Source organism: Cherax quadricarinatus, chromosome 2, assembly GCF_038502225.1.
Source record: "Cherax quadricarinatus isolate ZL_2023a chromosome 2, ASM3850222v1, whole genome shotgun sequence".
Taxonomy (NCBI): domain Eukaryota; kingdom Metazoa; phylum Arthropoda; class Malacostraca; order Decapoda; family Parastacidae; genus Cherax; species Cherax quadricarinatus.
In genome coordinates, this window is record NC_091293.1 from 54,248,738 (window position 1) to 54,268,828 (window position 20,091).

Here is a 20,091-nt window from a genome sequence, read left to right on the forward strand (position 1 = left end):
ACTAGTGACATGAGTAAGTTTGCTGATGATACAAAGATAGGCCGTATAATTCACTCTGAGGAGGATATCAATGAACTCCAGGACGATTTGAACAAATTAATGTCTTGGTCTGAAAAATGGCAGATGAAGTTTAATGTGGATAAGTGTAAGGTACTTGCCCTTGGTAATGAAAATAACCCTCGAAGCTATAATCTAGGTGAAGTAGAGCTTGGTCATACAGAATGTGAAAAAGACTTGGGAGTCATGGTAAGCAGAAATCTAAAGCCAAGACAGCAGTGCCTTAGTGTGCGCAACAAGGCCAACAGATTACTTGGATTTATCTCAAGAAGTATAAGTAACAGAAGTCCAAAAGATATTTTACAGCTCTATACATCACTAGTGAGGCCTCATTTAGATTATGCTGCTCAGTTTTGGTCCCCTTACTACAGGATGGACATAGACTCATTAGAGAACATACAGAGAAGAATGACTAAAATGATTTACTGTGTAAGGAACCTCCCGTATGAAGATAGACTTAAAGCCTTAAATCTCCACTCTCTGGAGAGGCGTAGAATGAGGGGAGATATCATTGAAGTGTATAAGTGGATGACGGGCATAAACAAGGGAGACATTAATAAAGTACTGAGGGTGTCGAACCAGGTAAGAACAAGGAATAATGGATTTAAGTTGGATAAATTTAGATTTAGAAAGGACATAGGTAAGTACTGGTTTTCTAACAGAGTTGTAGATGCGTGGAACAGTCTTCCCAGTGGGGTGATAGAGGCTAGGACCTTGGGTAGCTTTAAGAAGAGACTGGACAAATATATGAGTGGGAGGGGCTGGGTTTGATTGGTGTTAAGGGGTACGGGAGTTATTTCTTGAGTAGCTTTAGGTAGATGTCGTTTTGATAAGGACCTGCCTCGTATGGGCCAGTAGGCCTTCTGCAGTGTTCCTACATTCTTATGTTCTTATGTTCTTAGACCTAATATCTCTCTGGGGAATGTATATACTCTGGGCACTGTGTACATTATTAAGAAAAAATCATGAAAGCAGATCCCTTCATAATCATAAGTATGATCATCGCCAATAAAATCATCAGCTAAATAACCCCAATCAAGATTAGACAGGTGTTCCCTAAGTCCATTATAGTCGGCAGAACGGAAATCAGGGATTTTTACTGTATTATCTTTATTCTTGCATTCCCAGTTAATGCTAAAAGTGATGGATTTGTGATCACTTGCGCCAAGCTCTTCAGTGATCTCCAGATTATTCACGAGTGTTTCCTTATTTGACAAGATTAGGTCTAGCAAATTATTACCCCTGGTAGGCTCTGTTACGTTCTGCTTCAGAAAACAGTCCTGAACTGTTTCCATAAAGTCACTGGTCTCTAGATTACCTGTCAGAGAATTCCAGTCAATTTGACTAAAGTTAAAGTCCCCTACTATGACTATGTTATTGTGTCTAGAAGCCCTAATAATTTCGTCCCGAAGAAGTCTCCCTCTATCGTGATCCAAGCCTGGAGGTCGGTATATTACACCTAGAAATAGTTTTTCTTGACCCTCTACAAACTCTACCCAAACAGATTCTGTTACTGCTCCATCTATTTTTATACCTGTTTTTAAGCAACAATTAATATTTTCTCGAACATATAATGCAACTCCTCCCCCCTTCCCATTACATCTATCCACATTGAACAACTTAAATCCCTGATATTACACTCAGCAGTCATATCCCGACTCTTTAAATCATACCACGTTTCAGTTAATGCATTGATATCAAAGTTCCCAGCACATGCTACCAAATGTAGTTCATTAATTTTATTTCTTGCACTTCGACTGTTAGCATAAAATACCATCATATGTTTTTTCTTCTGCACATTTTTCCTATTCATCTTTGTTTTTACACAATTTCTGAAATTATCATTACCCAGAGTTACTCCATGACAGTTACTATTAAGATTCTTAATATCAGAGCATAAGTCAATACATCCATACTCATTATTTGTCATTTCTAAACCCATACCTCTAACTAATCCTAGTTTAAAGTCCTAACAACCCCCTCAACTGAGTTAGCAAGAAAACCCACACCTGCCCTGGATAAGTGAACCCCATCCCTGGCATACATGTCATTTCAGCCATAGAAGTTGTCCCAGTTGTACTGCATTATCCTTACAGTGTTTATCCAGCCAACAATTAATACCAATTGCTCTGGACAACCATTCATTACCAACACCTCTTCTTGGCAAAATGCCACATATAACAGAGTGCCCCCCCCTTCTTCCTAATTATGTCTATAGCTGTCCTGAACTTTCTAACTAAATCCTCACTTCTACGCTTGCCTTCATAAATATTACCGTTCATGATGTTGTCAAGCCGGCTAACAATGTCCTCCATCTCATCCCCAGGAAAGCAAACCCTCTGTCTCCTACTCCTGTAATTCAAGCAGAATGCCCTATCCATATATCTAACCTGGCTATCCCCAACAACAGTAATGTTCTTACCTTCCTTGTTGTCGTTCGTCGTGACGATCCCAGTAGTCCACTCACATTCATCGGGTAGCACCGAGAATGCGTTGGAGGTTTCCACAAGAGTTTCCACAGCAGTCTCTTTCTTCTTCATCGTTTCTGGCTTTCCATTCGTCTTCTTGATCATCAACTTCGTCCCCTGCTATCCAGCCACTGACCACGATCCCTTCTTGACCTGAGGACTCCAAACAGGAGGACTACTACGAATCCTCTTGTTTTCCTCGGTCAATCGCCGTATCTCCATCTTCGCTACCCTCAATTCTTCCTTAAGCTGCTGGTAAAGTTGCTCGATGGAGGACATCTTGGTTCAGTCCACGGGAGCACACAAGACACTTCTTCACAGAGTTAAGTACAGGTCACCACTGAATTAAGTACAGGTCACCACTGAATTAAGTACAGGTCACCACTGACCCTGTGGTCAGCAGCTCCTCCCTGTCTCCCGACACTGTGACGGATATAGGTGTCAGACAGTGTGGATACACAGGTATAGTTCCATGCTATGAGCCTGCCATTCTTCCAAGGATAGATGGTGATCCTGTTAGGGCGGTTTGCTGGGCTATGGGTATTGTTGGCTGCTAGTGATCGGGGTTCCCTCTCTGCTGGGCATCCAGCTGTAGCAAGGGTTCTCTTTATGACGTCGTTGACCTCATTGTGTCTTGCATGCCAGCCATTGGTTTTGGAAGAGTTAAGACCATGTAGACCATATTGGTCGGCTTGGGCATCGCCGCGTATACACGTATATTCCGTGTGAATTGGGGCAGCAAGGCGCAGAATCACTGCAATACGGAGGGTCTTAGGGCCGAAATGGGAACTGTTTGGAGGAAGTCCCCGGAGTGAGGTGCAGACACGCATTATATATATATATATATATATATATATATATATATATATATATATATATATATATATATATATATATATATATATATATATATATATATATATATATATATATATATATATATATGAAATTCTGAAACGCTCAAGCTGATCAGAAAAGGTATTCTTCAGTAAACGATCACATTCGAATGATTCAAAGATTTTTTTCTAATATTCAGTAACTTTTCATATATGCACTTACTCCCATTAAGCTCTCGTAGGCTGTCTTTAGTAAATGTGACAGATTGAGAATTACGCAACCTAGTGAAAACACCAGCCTTACACGCACACTCATGCATATTTACATACGTACATATGCACGTACATACTTGCATTCATACATACATACATTCTTACACACATTAGTACATTAACATGTGCTTACATAAATATATACATACTCTCACTCTCTCTCTCTCTCTCTCTCTCTCTCTCTCTCTCTCTCTCTCTCTCTCTCTCTCTCTCTCTCTCTCTCTCTCTCTCTCTCTCTCTCTCTCTCTCTCTCTCTCTCTCTCTCTCTCTCTCTCTCTCTCTCTCTCTCTCTCTCTCTCTCTCCTTCATTTCTTCTCCTATTTCTTCATTTCCCCTCTCTTCTTTCCTCAACCACTCTATATTTCATTCCCTGACTTCCATCTTTTCTTCCTCTATTTTTTACTTCTCTGGTTCTTATTTCTCTCCCTCCTTCCTCTCAGTGCCTCTTTCTCGCTTTCTCTCATTTTTTCCCCTCATATACCCCCCTCTCCTTTTCACAACTTTCCTCACCTCCTCTCCTCTCTTCCCCATCCATTCCTCATTTACTCTTTCCATTTCACTTAGCTCTCCTTCCCAATCACTTCCCGCCGTCCTCTCCTAGCCCCCCCTGACTTACTTTCCTCTTCCTTCCCATCGCACCTTCCCTCCCTCACCCTTCTGGCTGATGCCTCCAGCCGGCCATGCAGACCTCATCAATCTCTCATTGCTCCTAAGTTTTAATAAGGGTTCTGGGGGAAGCCGGCAACCCTCTCAACCAGGACCAAGAAAGCTGAGTTGTAAACAGCGAGAGAGAGAGAGAGAGAGAGAGAGAGAGGGAGGGAGAGAGAGAGAGAGAGAGAGAGAGAGAGAGAGAGAGAGAGAGAGAGAGAGAGAGAGAGAGAGAGAGAGAGAGAGAGAGGGAGGGAGGGAGAGAGAGAGAGAGAGAGAGAGAGAGAGAGAGAGAGAGAGAGAGAGAGAGAGAGGGAGAGAGAGAGAGAGAGAGAGAGAGAGAGAGAGAGAGAGAGAGAGAGAGAGAGAGAGAGAGAGAGAGAGAGAGAGAGAGAGAGAGAGAGAGAGAGAGAGAGAGAGAGAGAGAGAGAGAGAGAGAGAGAGAGAGAGAGAGAGAGAGAGAGAGAGAAAGAGAGAGAGAGAGAAAGAGGACTGTACTCTGACATTTACTTATCCAAGAGAAGAAATGCCAGCTGTTCTAAGCTACATCAATCATCAGCTAAGAGCTATATCAGCTTGGGGAAACCTTTTGTAAGTAACATTTGCACCTGAGAAAACACAAATGATAATGGTCTCTAAGAACCATGATGGTAATGCCTGAGCAGTAGTAAATATGAATGGGAGAGTGTTGGGGTGAAATTTGACTCCAAACTTACCATGAAGAACCACTTGTAAATCTTGCAACCAAGGCAGCCAGAAAGCTTACAACACTTCGCCGTATCTCGCATCTGCTTGACAGAAGGGGTTGCAAGATTCTGTATGAGGCACTAGTACTCTCACACCTTGTGTATGCTCCACTTTCTTGGTTTGCCTGCCCTCCCTCCCCCCTTTCATCTGCAATTGCTTGACAGAGTAGAGAACAGAGCAAGGCGTCCCATCTCTCGCCTGGACCCATCCTGGATAGATCTGTCATTTCAGCAGAGCCTTCAACACAGGAGGAGTGTGGGTGGCCTTACTATTATATACAAGGCCAACATTGTCAAAATACCACACTTGGATCCACTTCGAGGAAAGCGAGAAGCTAGCTTCTATACCACAAGACGGGCAGAAAGCAGCAAGAGACGGAGAGAGGGAGGTGAGAGGGATTAGAAGAGCAAGGGAAGGTGAGGCAAAAGAGGGTGGGATAATTGTGCTCCCAAACCTAAATAAACAAATAATAAGAAACACTGGAGCTTGCTGAGGAAAACGCTGCAGAACTTGTGGCTTTATTGGGAAACGAACCTTAAGAAAAGGAAAATAATCAAATCACTTAATCTGTTTTCTCTCAGTAAACGGGGACTACGAGAAAATCAAACTATGATGATACTGTGCAAATATGTTGTACCCACAAAAAAAAAGAAAATTTTATTTAATGTGTAAAATTAATCGAAGGCCGGAGCAATGATACGAAACTTCGAATCCAAAGTTATAAAACATATACAGATTATGTTTTACTCATTACTGGAAAAGAATAACCACTGAAGATCTAAATGCAAAAATACTATGGTCATTTACGAACCGACTGGAGAAGCACTTCGCAAATATGTTTCAGTTAGATTCTTTGGAATTAAGATATTATTTTAGTTGCTCAGGGTGAACTAATGATTACATACCATCCTGGACACATGGCAGATGAAAGCATATGTTGCTTGTAACCATTACTTCACCTCACTCATGTTCTGGGCAAGGGACCCTTTCCATGAGAAATAATACTGTCTGCCACGTATCTCCTTTTAACTCAGGTGTGTTCTACAAGATGAAAATTAGAGCCCTAGTTGATTCCTGAGACTCAAATGATTGTTGAGTGTTACGACAGTCAGAATGACATTCTGTTAATTTAAGGGTGTTATCTTGAGATGCTTGACAATAGTACCCATAGTGGTAGGTCAGGCTGTGAGTTTTGAAATGTCTGGATATCTAATCGCGCATGTGAGCTCAGTGTGACAATATGAAATTGCTCTATGATATGATCAGGAGGGAGCTGAATTATTCAATAACTTCTTGAATGCATGAAGGGGAGAAAGATGACAGCTCGTCTAATTAACATGTGCTCTAAGCGTTTGCTCTGGGATCTAGAGGAGAGACTATAACCACAAACCACACCTTGAGTACGGGCCCTTGAAATCGAGTAAATTTCAGGCGTATACTACTAGTGTGGAGAGTTGGCTAAAACAAATCAGAGACACTGAGATACAACGACAGCTCTTGTCAGTGCAGTAAACAAGACATAAATATTAAATGGCGTCCTGACCAGAAATTAGCTTTTGTCTAAAAGATAATGTTTCATGTATTTTACTTTTGATTAAGTACTTTTGTAAATTAATATATGGTATCAGCGTAATTAAAGTCATATTTATGGAAATGAAGCCACTTCAGCTGGACCTCAGGTGATCCCAGGTACCCTACTCCTGGTCAGGTGAAGTTCTCTCTTTTGTTTCCTTGCATGTGATTAGGCAGGCTGCAATCCATCATCTCTGTACGACGCTAGACTAGGTAGTAACATTAGGAATAATGGGGAAAGAAGTAATGAGGGCCCAGATTTGGATATTACCCTAAGAGACTCTCAACTTGTCATATCAACGTTCCATGTATCGCTCCTTTCAAGTCCCACTGGCACAATGAGCAAGCGTACTGGAACATTTTATCCTGGTAATCGATCCAGGAACAGCGTGTCAACAAGTGCCCCTGGTAAGTGACAGTGACCAATGCAGTTGAAGTATTACAGCCTCTGTCGAGGAACTGTCCACCAGATGTTTCAGATGTGTGAAGCGGATGGCAATTCCTGGGTGGAAATCTGTTATTAATCAAAGTTAGTCAAGCGAGTAGTAGTATTTCCTCGATATAGAGCGGTTAAGTAGTAAGTAATAAGGTAGCGTAGTGTAGTAGAAGTGTTGGTGGTAGGTGGCGGCGGTGTGGTGTAGTGGTAGTGGTTGTGTAGGTGTAGTGGAGTAATGGTGGCGGTGGTGGTGGTAGTGGTGGTGGTAGTGGTAGTAGTGGTGGTAGTGGTGGTGGTGGTGGTGGTGGTAGTGGTAGTGGTGGTGGTAGTGGTAGTAGGTGGTGTAATGGTGCAGTAGTGGTAGTGAGTATGTAGTAGTAGTAGTAGTAGTAGTAGTAGTAGTAGTAGTAGTAGTAGTAATAGTAGCAGTAGTAGTAGTAGTATAAGTAGTAGTAGTAGTAGTAGTAGTAGTAGTAGTAGTAGTAGTAGTAGTAGTAGTAGTAGTGGTGGTAGTAGTAGTAGTAGTAGTAGTAGTAGTAGTAGTTGCTATTGTTGTAGAAAATATCTGTATCAGTTCTACTTCTCCATTGCCTATTGATTTTCCAAGCACTTTTTTCCAAGTCGTGGAAACTACACATCATGCCAGTATTGTGGCCAGAATAAAATGGAGGACGGGAAGAGAGCTTTCTGCTATTCTATGATAAATTCAACTATCTAGACAGAATTTCAGGTAGCTAGACATTAGACAGCTGTGCACAGTAGATAGCCTCGAAACGAGGTCTCCTATCTGTCTTTTTCATCCATGCATTCTCTTTCCTTTTTTTTTACACAGGGTTTGACAAGATCAGGTTAAGGATAGCTGACTTTATTGACAAGGTACTGACAGGTTAAGGATTCCTACCTTTATTGACAAGCTAAGAGCTGTTACCTACATCAGCTCATTTGAAAGCATTTTTATAGTTATGAAACACACAAGTAGGAAACAGGATGAAGTGGAGCCATCTGTGGGCCAGCATTTTCATTTGATCAACTGACTTTATCTCGTTGACATCATGATGCTGGACGAATGTGTTCCATACTCGAGTCATCCTAGGTATATATGATCTCAGATGAAGTGAAGTTCTGGAGAAGGGTACAGCCAGAGTGAAGTTGCTGCTTTCTGTCCGTCTTGTGGTATAGAAGCTTGCTTCAAGCTGTCCTCGAAGTGGATCCAAGTGTTGTACTTTGACAATATTGGCCTTGTACATAACAGTCAGGCCACCCACATCCCTCCTGTGTTGTAGGATCTGCTGAAATGGCAGATCTATCCAGGATTGGTCCAGGCGAGAGATGAGACGTCCTGTTCTGTTCTCTACTCTGTCATACAGTCACAGATGAAAGATGGGGCAGGCAAACCTAGAAAGTGGAACATACTCAAGGTGTGAGCTTTCTTGTGCCTCACTCAGAATCTTGGAACTCCTACTGTCAAGCAGATGCGAGATACGGCGAAGTGCTGTAAGCTTCCTTGCTGCCTTGTTTGCAACATTTACAACGTGGTTCTTCATGGTGAGTTTGGAGTCAAATTTCACCCCTAGGATATCAACCTCTTCCCCAGGTGCCAACGCCCTCCCATTCATCCTTACTACTGCACCGGCGTTACCATCATGGTGCCTAGAGACAATCATCATTTGTGTTTTCTCAGGTGCAAATGTTATTTGCCATCTATTTTCCCAAACTGATATAACTCTTAGCTGGCGATTAACGTATCTTAGAGCAGCTGGCATTTCTTCTCTTGGATAAGTGAATGTCACTGTACAGTCGTCTGCATATGCATGGGATTCTGGGATGAGATGAAGAAGGTCATTAAGGTAGACATTCCATAACAATGGTCCCAGCACGCTACCTTGTGGAACACTTGCCCCAGCAGGATGTCTTGCTGATACTGTTCCCTTGAGAACTACCCTTAGAGATCTACCATGAAGGTAATCACCAGCAATGTCCAGTACTACCACACAGCTGACTTTACATTCATCCAGTGACTGGTGCCACATAGTGGAGAGGTTTAACAACAGATCAGCAGTAACCTTTCCTGAAGCCAGGTTGCTTCTCTCTCTCTCTCTCTCTCTCTCTCTCTCTCTCTCTCTCTCTCTCTCTCTCTCTCTCTCTCTCTCTCTCTCTTTCTCGCTCGCTCTCTCGCCCTTCTATCCTGCATTTCTGTTAATCTATCTGTCCGTCTATGTGGCCGACTTTCTGTCTGGCTACCCGTCGGTGTGTGTGTGTGTGAATACACTCACCTATTTGTATTCACCTAATTGTGGTTGCAGAGGTCGATTCATAGCTCCTGACCCCGCCTCTTCACTGCAAGATGGAACTTAGTAAGCCATTAACGAGTGTGTTTAATGCGTCCATCCTTACTGGTGTTGTGCCAGAGTTGTGGAAAATGGCTAAGTGGTTCCTATATTCAAATCAGAGGATTTGTCCGTTCCTTCAAATTACCGTCCAGTAAGCCTGACATCTATAGTGGGCAAGTTATTAGAATCAATTATAGCTGATATTATTAGAAGTCACCTTGAAGAGCATAATTTGATTAATGAATCTCAGCATGGGTTCACGAGAGATCGTTCCTGCTTGACAAATTTACTGACTTTCTTCAATAGAACATTTGAGGCAGTAGACAGTGATAAAGAATATGATATTGTTTATTTGGATTTTAGTAAAGCCTTCGATAGAGTACCTCACAAGAGACTCTTAAGAAAAGTTGTAGCTCATGGTATAGGAGGTAAAGTTCTAGCATGGATAGAGGCATGGCTTACCAATAGAAAACAGAGAGTTTCCATTAATGAAGTCAAATCTGAATGGGGATTAGTCACTAGTGGCGTTCCACAAGGATCAGTTTTAGGCCCTTTCTTGTTCATAATTTACATTAATGACCTTGATGAAGGGATTACGAGTGACATGAGCAAATTTGCTGATGGTACAAAGATAGGCCATATGATTAATTCTGAGGAGGATAGCAATGAACTCCAGGAGGATTTGGACAAATTAATGTCTTGGTCTGAAAAATGGCAGATGAAGGTCAATGTGGATAAGTGTAAGGTACTGGTCCTTGATAATGAAAATAACCCTTGAAGCTATAAACTAGGTGAAGTAGAGCTTGATCATGCAGAATGTGAAAAAGACTTGGGAGTCATGGTAAGCAGAAATCTAAAGCCAAGACAGCAGTGCCTTAGTGTGCGCAACAGGGCTAACAGATTACTTGGATTGATCTCAAGAAGTATAAGTAACAGAAGTCCAAAAGTTATTTTACAGCTCTATACATCACTAGTGAGGTCTCATTTAGATTATGCTGCTTAATTTTTGTTTCCTTACTACAGGATGGATATAGACTCATTGGAGAACATACAGAGAAGAATGACTAAAATGATTTACTGTGTAAGGAATCTCCCGTATGAAGATAGACTTAAAACCTTAAATCTCCACTCTCTGGAGAGACGTAGAATGAGAGGAGATATCATTGAAATGTGTAAATGGATGACGGACATAAACAAAGGAATAAAGTTGGTAGAATTACCGACAATATGTAAAGTAAAAGGACACAAGTGCAACTAATGTGACATTTATTTTGGCAACGTTATCAAGCCATGGCTTGATAAAGCTCCTGGAGAGCGAAACGTTGCCAAAATAAATGTCACATTAGTTGCACTTGTGTCCTTTTACTTTACATAAACAAAGGAGATATTAATAAAGTACTGAGGGTGTCGAACCAGGTAAGAACCAGAAATAATGGATTTAAGTTGGATAAATTTAGATTTAGAAAGGACATAGGTAAGTACTGGTTTTCTAACAGAGTTGTGGATGCGTGGAGCAATCTTCCCAGTAGGGTGATCGAGGCTAGGACTTTGGGCAGCTTTAAAAAGAGATTGGACAAATATATGAGTGGGAGGGGCTGGGTTTGATTTGTGTCATTGGGTACGGGAGTAAATTCTTGAGTAGCTTTGGGTAGAGGTCATTTTGGTAAGGACCTGTCTTGTATGGGCCAGTAGGCCTTCTGCAGTGTTCCTCCATTCTTATGTTCTTGTGTGTGTGTGTGTGTGAGTAAGAGAGAGAGAAAGAGAGAGAGAGAGAGAGAGAGAGAGAGAGAGAGAGAGAGAGAGAGAGAGAGAGAGAGAGAGAGAGAGAGAGAGAGAGAGAGAGAGAGAGAGAGAGAGAGAGAGAGAGAGAGAGATCCTAGCTAGGGATCCTTAACCTTAACCAAACCCTGTGTAGAGACAGAGAGAGAGAGAGAGAGAAGGGAAAGAGGGTAAAAATATCAAGGGTGGCATCAGTGGACACAATAATAGGGTGTTGTGTTTGTTGTGTTGACTGATCACCTGGCCTCCACGTAAGGCCACGCCCCTCTCTGTTGACGTAAACAATAATCAGCTGATACCGTACTACCCATCACCGTGGAAGAGAGAGAGAGACAGAGAGATAGAGACAGAAGCTGAGACAGAGACAGGCATAGACCGACATAGAGACAGAGAGACAAAGAGATGGGGAGAGACATATCTAACATACACAATAAATGAACTGACCATGAAAATGGGAAAAAAATAATTCATCACAACTTTCCAATAAAAGGAAATATTTATATAACAAACAGCAATAAAATAAAATAATGAAATTTCAAATTGTTTTTATATATAAACGAAATAGACTCCACTGTCATTCATTCATTATATTTCACAGCAGAAAAAAATACATTTACTGGTGTGAAGTATATATATATGTGTAATTTGTTATCTCTTTCATTAGCACTATGAAGAAAATATATTTCCAGAATTCATATGAAAAGGAGCTGCTTAATTTTGTAATGCACACACAAGGAAATTAATTGTTTAAATTTTTTTTTTAAGCACTCTAAGTCACCCAACACGTCCTGGTTAATGTGTATATTCGCTATTATTATTATTATTATTATTATTATTATTATTATTATTATTATTACAATAGCTATGGGAGAGCGCTAATCCTTCAGGAGTTATACAGCACCTGGGAAATAGAAGGCACTCAGGGTTTTATCCCAGGAAGGGGAGGATATCTCCAGTTCCTATTATTAAGAGTTACTCACCGTCCTCGAAGTAGTACCCTCTTAAAGAATATGCTTACTAACTGATTTATATTACTTACTCATATTGATCCCTGATTTATATTACTTAGTCATATTGCTCCCTGAGTTATGTTACTTACTGATTTTTATACACTTATATTTCTCACTGGGGTCATGTTTCACCTCCTAACCTTTCCACTTAATGTGAAAAAGACTTGGGAGTCATGGTTAGCAGAAATCTAAAGCCAAGATAGCAGTGCCTAAGTGGGGGCGAAAAGGCTAACAGATTACTAGGATTTATTTCAAGAAGTATAAGTAACAAAAGTCTAAAAGTTATTTTACAGCTCTCTACATCACTAGCGAGGCCTTATGTATATTATGCCCCACAGTTTTGGTCTTCTTACTACAGGATGGATACAGACTCATTGGAGAGAGAGAGAGAGAGAGAGAGAGAGAGAGAGAGAGAGAGAGAGAGAGAGAGAGAGAGAGAGAGAGAGAGAGAGAGAGAGAGAGAGAGAGAGAGAGAGAAATCAAACCAAGAGATATTATATAAGACAAACACTGTCAGCGCGTGACAGGAGAAAGAGTCAGAATGCAGTGAGTTGCAGTATTAAATATCATCGTGATATCATGTTAACTAATTGACATTGCTGCAACAATGAATTATACCAAAGATGTAGTTTACGTTGTGTCACTTACAACTTTGTTTGCTAATCTATGCAACCAAGCATTAGGAGAATGATCAGCCCCCAAAATCAGCGTGAACTGGAGAGTACAAGCGACATGGAATTGTAAAATCGAGTTCCACGGGAGTTGGTAAACATTGAGTGTAGACAGATTCAGTGTATTCACAGGAGAGTGTTTTGTTGTGTGGTAAAGCCAAAAAGAATTGAGTGCTTCAAAAAAGAAGGATTGAAGCTTCAGAGAAAGGCAAATTCCTAGTCTCGATTATTCTACTCGGAAGATTGTTCCACACATCGACAACTCTGTTTGAAAACCAGTACTTACCAATGTCCTTTAGAAATCTAAATTTATCTAACTTAGATCCGTTATTTTTGGTTCTTACCTGATTCGATATCCCCAGTATTTTATTATTATCACCTCCGTTTATGCCTATCATCCACTTATACTCTTCGATGATATATTATAAAGTAAAGTAATCTCTTAGCATATGTACAATGAGAGACATTTTTCTTGCTGTATGCACTCTGCCTACAATATAGACTACGTAATTTCTTTCTATTAATCTTAAATCATAAACGTGTCATAACCCTATAGTTCTACAATGAATTTAATACAATCAACTACTACCATCAACAATAATTTGTGTTATTAAAGTAAAAAATGTTTTTGGGGGAAAGAGAGATTTCCATGATGACTCAGCAATTCCACTCAAATAATAAAATTAATAAGTTCCATATATAAATTTATAAACATGAATCGAAGAGGCGTTATTGGAAGAGATGTATTTCTAATACTCTAAAATCTATACGATCACAATGATATTTCTTTTCCACATGATCTTTTTTCCAAACCTCTTCCCTGGGTGTTTCGTGAGCCTCTTCCACACAGTTATCTTAAGAACCTTCAGTAATATGTCAGTGATCCCGGTGGTTTCTGGCAGATGGTTCATTTACAGTGACCCGTTGGAGTAACTTGCTAAGGGTACAGCACTCCATCTTTTATCACACATAGAGACTTGTTGGGCATAGTTATTTTTGTTATTTTCAGCTCTTTTAATCGATTCTCAGCTTCCACCTCCAGTGTCGCGACGTTATTCGACATTTAACCATTGGTATTTCCGCCTGTTCTACGTATATAAAAAAGAAATGCGAGCAGAGCGCCACGATATTTACTTAAATGATAAGCTCATGAGAGTTTTATAAAATCCAGATGACTTTTCTGAATTTTGAACAACTGTATCTTCAGGTGAAAATAGAGCCAGGCAAATCTAGAAAAAAGATACAGCTTCTTAGATGGGGAAACACGAAGATTCATCTGACAGAAGGAAGATACCAAAGACACCAGATGCAATGAAAGGATTTTGATCTGTAAGTAAGGACTTAAGCTGGAGATGAGGAAAGTTGAAGAAACTGCTTTTCAGGCAACAAATTTCTTTGCTACATTACCGGATGAAAGTAGTACAACAAGAAAGACAATAAAAGCCACTAGTGAAGTCGGGGATTTTTAGATAAAACTTATGGACAGGGCTTTCTGTAAAAGGGAAAGGAAGAGGAGCTAGTGTGTCTTTTCTTTGGCCTAGGATGGGAGAAATAAGTAGCAGATTACCCTTTAGAGGGCAGGCCCGAGTTTAGTCGGGCCTGAGAGCGTGGTTTTTGCGCGTGTCCTCCTACTCCCCCAGCACATCTGGGTTCCCATTATCTATTTCTGACCAATCACAAGCCTTTCAGCTAAAGGAGATGGCATCTCCTTGCTTCCCATTGGTCGAGAGAGCAAAATGTAAACACTTCTAGCTTGGCGTCACCCAGACTCATGTTTTTCGTCGAGTGCTCCTCATATAATCTTGCATTTCACCCTCTACAATGTCGGTAAGTACTGATTTGTGTGTCTAGTGCATAAATGAATAGTTTAGCTATATTTTGATATATATATATATATATGTATATATATATATATATATATATATATATATATATATATATATATATATATATATATATATATATATATATATATATATATATATATATATATATATAAAGACATTGTGAAGCATAATAAGAGTGCACCATGCAAATGAAAAAAGTGCAACAAAAGAGGACCAAGTACACTCTGCCCTTCAAGTTTCAGTATAAGTATTTACATAAAATTTGGTAGTGTATATATGAATTCAGTAATGATCTGGGTGTGTACAGAACGCTTTTATTGTCCTTCCAGATCAATCAGAAATTGTTCTATGGTGAGTCCTCCAAGGATAAGTCAAAATTTGTCTGTGTTTGGGACAAAAATGACTCAGATCAAGACCCAGATGACCTGGAATTGGTGGACAGTGGTGATGAATACTTGCCACAAGAGGCAGAGGTGTCACAGATGAGGAGGAAGCTGTGCCACCAACCAGAAAGCAGAAATTGAACAAGAAGAAGATACTTGCTTACATGCAAGTATTGCAGCAAAAAGGATAATCATGTCATATCCTCATTTTCCTGTGCCACATGCAAAGTAAATCTATGCATCAAGAAGGATAGAAATTGTTTCATGAAGTTTCATTGCAGAAATTAGTGATGTAAAATGATTGTTATTTCTCAGGGAACTCAGGAATATTTCATTTGTAAGTTGCATCCCATTGCAATGTGTCATTGTTGATAAGTAGTTCCTATTTCTATTTTTTTAATGCTTACAAATTGTTCAGAAACAAGTTCCATTTATGTTTTTTATATTGTCTACTTGTATAATAAATTTAAAAAAAATATTTATTTGTTTTTTTAACAGTTGCAACCTTGCAACATTTTAAATTGATATACCCTTAACGGGCAGGACCTAGTTTACTCGGACTTAGCATGTCTGCAGTTGCTCAACACATAACTTTTACAACTCCATTTATATGGCCTCATTGACCTTACATCGAGCGGCTCTATTCCCTCATACGAAATCACTTTCAAATTCGCATTTTGGTCTGCCTTGCCCTCTGAAGGGCTAAAAAGTACCTTGACTGAAAATAGGAGTAACTTTATTATTTTCCTCAGCACTAAAGAAAATGTTCTGGGAATCATAGGTGAGTGGGCCTACCTATCAAACACAGGAAAAGAGTAACATAATTAGGACGAAGGGATGAATTCTGAATTTTGCCATGGAGGAATGTTGGCAATGAATGGTTTTTCAGAGAAACTGATGGCTGCACTAGTATAACAAGGACACTGGAGTACCATTTATTAATAACTGGGCCCACTGCATGCCATGGAATGGGGGGGAGGGCGGATTTCTTCAAAACAGGGGTAACATCAATATTTAGCTCTGTGTATTATTATAAGGTTGTTGCTGCGGTGTCTGAGGCTTTAAACTGAATAAGATTAGCAGAACTATGCTATATGTCTCATTATCTGATGTGTTAACTTGTCATATCTTAAAGCAACAGACGACGAGGATGGGATTCGAATCCACGTAGGGAGATCCTATTGGATTAGCAGTCCAACGCTTTAACCACTAGGCCACCTCGTCGCCCAAGTTTATAGTGAACTAACAACATTGCATATATTTCCGTTATACTTTTATTGCAATATTAATCACACACACACACACACACACACACACACACACACACACACACACACACACACACACACACACACACACACACACACACACACAAGGATATCGCAGGGGTTAATAAGTGTGACAGGAGTCAGTGAACAATCCCTGAAGCGACTTGCAAGTTGCCCTGTATCAGATATGGGTGGTGAGAGCCACAATTTTATAATTAAACTTGAAGGTGATATTGGTGTAAGGCAGTGACTGCAGGCATGGCGTGGTATAAGAACATAAGAAAGAAGGAACACTGCAGCAGGCCTACTGGCCCATGCGAGGCAGGTTTAAGTCCCCCACTGGCCCAAGCCAATGGCCCAAGCTAATGGCCCAAGCCAATGGCCTAAGCCAGTGGCCCAACCTAGTCAGGTCAGGTCACATTCACTTAAGGAAGGAGCACGGCATCTGACCCAGTAGTACACGCTAATCAGGTTCATCTCACTCATGCATCTATCTAACCTATTTTTAAAGCTACACAACGTTTTAGCTTCCATGACGGTACTTGGGAGTTTGCTCCACTCATCCAGAACGCTATTACCAAACCAGTGCTTTCCTATATCCTTCCTGAATCTGAATTTTTCCAACTTAAAACCATTGCTGCGAGTCCTGTCTTGGCTAGGTATTATTAGCACTCTATTTACATCCCCTTTATTTATTCCTGTTTTCCATTTATACACCTCCATTATATCCCCCCTAATTCTACGTCTTTCTAGAGAGTGCAGATTCAGGGCCCTCAGTCTATCCTCATAGGAAAGATTTCTGATACATGGGATCAACTTTGTCATCCTCCTTTGTACGTTTTCCAGTGCATTTATATCCATTCTGTAATACAGTGACGAAAACTGTGCAGCACAATCTAAATGAGGCCTAACCAAAGATATATAGAATTGAAGAACAACCTGAGGACTCCTATTATTTATGCTTCTTGATATGAAGCCAAGGATTCTGTTCGCTGTATTGCTAACACTTATTCACTGTTGTCCTCGTTTTAGATTACTGGTAACCAGAACTCCCAAATCCTTTTCGCAAGCGTTAATATTAAGATCTACATTATTTAGTTTATATGTGGTATGATTATTTTCCTGTCCAATGTTTAGAACTATGCATTTGTCTACATTAAACTGCATCTTCCACTTCTCCGACCACAGCAGCAGTCTATTTATATCTTCCTGGAGTGCTCTAATGTCCTCGTCAGAAAGAATTCGTCGGCCTATTTTGGCGTCATCGGAAAACTTACTTACGCCGCTATTTATTCCCTCATCTTTGTCCATTATGTAGATTGTGAACAACAAGGGGCCCAACACTAGCCCCTGTGGAACTCCACTCGTGACGCTTCCCCACTCTGATTTCTCCCCATTTATTCAAACTCTCTGCTGCCTATCTGTCAACCATGCCTCTTCCCAGGAAATAATTTCTCCTCCTATTCCGTGTGCCTTAAGTTTCCTCAATAGCCTCTGATGTGGAACTCTATTGAAAGCCTTACTGAAGTCCATATACACAATGTCATATTCATTACCATGATCTACCTTCTCAAATACCTTAGTGAAAAAAGTTAATAAATTCGTAAGGCAGGAAAGCCCTTTTGTAAAACAGTGCTGAGATTCGTTGATCAATTTATGCTTTTCAAGATGGCTACGAATTGCCTCGGCAATTATTGATTCCATAAATTTTCCCACTATGAAGGTAAGGGTTATTGTATTGGTCTATAGTTCGAAGCTAAGGACCTGTCACCTGCTATCAAAATAGGTATCATGTTTGACATTTTCCACTTATCTGGCACTATGCCTGGTTATAGTGATATGTTGAAAAGATTAGCTAAAAGTATGCTAAGCTCCTATTTACATTTCATTAGAATCCTTGCGTGTAGTTCATCAGGGCCTTGGGATTTGTTAGGTTTTAATTTATCTATTTGTCTAAGGACCATGTCACTTGTGACCCTAATCGTGCAAAGTTTATTATTATCCTGTTCTACATAATTTATTATTTCTGGAATATCACTAATATCTTCCTGTGTAACAACTGAGAGGAAGTAAGTGCTAAAAATTCTACACATTTCCTTATCACTGTCAGCGCTATGCCACATGTATCGCCCTAAAAGGATAAATAAAGTTAAATTAGTGTGTGACCAGTGAAAGAAACATATTAAATAGGAGTAATATTATATAGTGAAAAAACAACGGTGGACGTAATGCGGCAGAACATCACAACAAGTTAGACACTACAGGTTGTATCGCAAGTATTTCACATATGCGTGGTTTTGGGGAGTCAGGTGTGAGTTTCCAGACACATATGCGTGGTTTTGGGGAGTCAGGTGTGAGTTTCCAGACATCACCAGCTGTTTTGTGAACGGTGACTCCCTTAGTATGAAATAGAATAGGCTAATAAGTTCACAAAAATTGGTAATTTAAAACAGAAATCAGGGCGGCAGATAGGTGTCTATTAGGACACTTACCAGGAAGAAGCATAAGCATAGAGGTAAAAGCTATTATGCCTGGATGCTTGGGGTAGCGTCAGGTCAGGTCAGAAGAGCACACTACCGCGTGTAACACGAGTACTGAGCACACATACACATATACACTCACAACGATATGACGGAAGGGATAGACTCCGAAGTGTCGCTGTTTCCAGAAGTTGTAAAGTTGATAAGAAGAATTCAGTCAGACGGGGAACACGCAGAACTGCAAAGGGATTTGGACAGGCTGCAGGTCTGGTCCAGCAATTGGCTCCTGGAGTTCAACACCACCAAGTGCGAAGTCATGAAGATTGAAGGAGGGCAAAGAAGACCGCAGATGGAGTACAGTCCAGGGGGGCCAGAGACTACAAACCTCACTAAAGGAAAAGGACCTTGGGGTGAGTATAACACCAGGCACATCTTCTGAGGTGTGCATCAACCAAATAACTGCTACAGCTTATGGGCGCCTAGCAAACTTTAGAACAATATTCCGACATCTTAATAAGGAATCGTTCAGGACCCTGTACACTGTGTACGTTAGGCCCATACTGGAGTATGCAGCACCAGTTTGGAACCCACACCTGGTAAAACACGTCGAGAAATTATAGAAAGTGCAAAGGTTTGCAACAAGGCTACTTCCAGAGCTAAGGGGAATGTTCTACGAAGAAAGGTTAAGGGAAATCGGTCTGACGACACTGGAGGACAGGAGGGTCAGGGGAGACATGATAACGAGATACAAAATAATACGTGGAAAAGACAAGGTGGATAGAGACAGGATGTTCCAGGGATGGGACACAGAAACAAGGGGTCACAATTGGAAGCTGAAGACTCAGATGAGTCAAAGGGATGTTAGGAGGTATTTCTTCAGCCACAGAGTTGTTAGGAAGTGGAATAGTTTTGCAAGCTATGTAGTGGAGCCGGGAACCATATATAGTTTTAAGACGAGATATGATAAAGCTCATGGAGCAGGGAGAGGGAGGACCCAGTAGCTGTCAGTGAAGAGGCGGGGCCAGGAGCTGAGTATCGACCCCTGCAGCCACAATTAGGCGTGTACAATTAGGTGAGTACACACACACACACACACACACACACACACACACACACACACACACACACACATACACACATGCAGCACCAGTCTGGAACCCACACCTGGTCAAGCACGTCAAGAAGTTAGAGAAAGTACAAAGGTTTGCAACAAGGCTAGTCCCAGACCTCAAGGGAATGTCGTACGAGGAAAGGTTAAGGGAAATCGGACTGACGACACTGGAGGA

The 20,091-nt window shown here is 40.7% G+C and overlaps 1 protein-coding gene and 1 non-coding gene across 2 annotated transcripts in view; one reads left to right on the top strand and one right to left on the bottom strand.

Moving 5' to 3' along the window:
* Positions 1-20,091, top strand: part of LOC128684150 (obscurin-like) — a 285,107-nt gene that overhangs the window by 38,882 nt on the left and 226,134 nt on the right. The gene's annotated exons all lie outside the window — the stretch shown is intronic.
* On the bottom strand, positions 16,200-16,281 carry TRNAS-GCU (transfer RNA serine (anticodon GCU)). The gene has a single exon. It is a non-coding gene; the product is annotated as a tRNA-Ser (tRNA).